Source organism: Staurois parvus, unplaced genomic scaffold (genome assembly GCF_062004578.1).
Source record: "Staurois parvus isolate SC_StPar_1 unplaced genomic scaffold, SC_StPar_1.0 ptg000361l, whole genome shotgun sequence".
NCBI classification, from domain to species: domain Eukaryota; kingdom Metazoa; phylum Chordata; class Amphibia; order Anura; family Ranidae; genus Staurois; species Staurois parvus.
The window spans coordinates 17961383-17962242 of NW_028318157.1; the positions used below are offsets into that span (position 1 = coordinate 17961383).

The 860-nt window shown below is 49.1% G+C and overlaps 1 pseudogene; it reads right to left on the bottom strand.

The window, feature by feature from the left end:
• Positions 1 to 285: 285 nt before the first annotated feature.
• Positions 286 to 406, bottom strand: LOC149456528 (U2 spliceosomal RNA; annotated as a pseudogene).
• Positions 407 to 860: the final 454 nt, after the last annotated feature.

Below are 860 nucleotides of genomic sequence, written 5' to 3' on the forward strand. Positions count from 1 at the left end.
CTAAAAGGTGCAGTGCAGAAAAAGTGTTTAGAACCGTGACCATGTGCACTTTTCACACTTGGGTTCCCACCCCCATGTGTTACTAAGATCACCCCTGAGGTGACTACTCTCAGGGAGACTCTCTTCATCCCTGACCCCTGGCTAGACAAGGTAGATCCATTTGAATCGGGAGGAACTGGACCCCTCCAGTTTTCCTGGGGTAATTACTCCTGGTCCCCAACAGCCTGTGGGCACCTCGGTTTCTCTTCCAGCCAGTACTAACCTTCAGAGCCCCCATCATACCGTCAGGGATACTATACAGCCAGTCATCCTCACCAAAAAGCAAGAATGATGGCAGAGCACTTATACTGGACACTGATAAGAACAGATACTACACTTGATCTTAACCAAAAGGTTGAGAAGTGATATGTAATGGTACATCGCTCACGACCACCATGACCTGGTGATCATGTGATTGCTATGCCCGCACACTATCACAGCCATGCTGTATTATTATTATTATTATACAGTATTTATAAAGTGCCAACAGTTCGCTCAGCGCTGTACATTACAATGGGAGACAGAACATGCGACAGTACGATAACAATACAATGTGATACACGAGGGGTTCGAGGGCCTTGCTCTTTTGAGCTTACAATCTAGGAGGGAGAGGATAGTGGTACAGGAGGAAATGGCTGTGGGGGATGGAGTGGTAGGAAGAGTGGAGGAGGTCGGCAATTAGCAGGGGGTGCGGTATACTTCCCTGAAGAGGTGGGTTTTCAGGGTGCGCCTAAAGGAAAGGAGAGTAGGTGATTGGGGTAGGGAGTTCCAGAGGATGGGTGATGCTGTGGAGAAGTCCTGGAGGTGGGCATGGGAGGAGG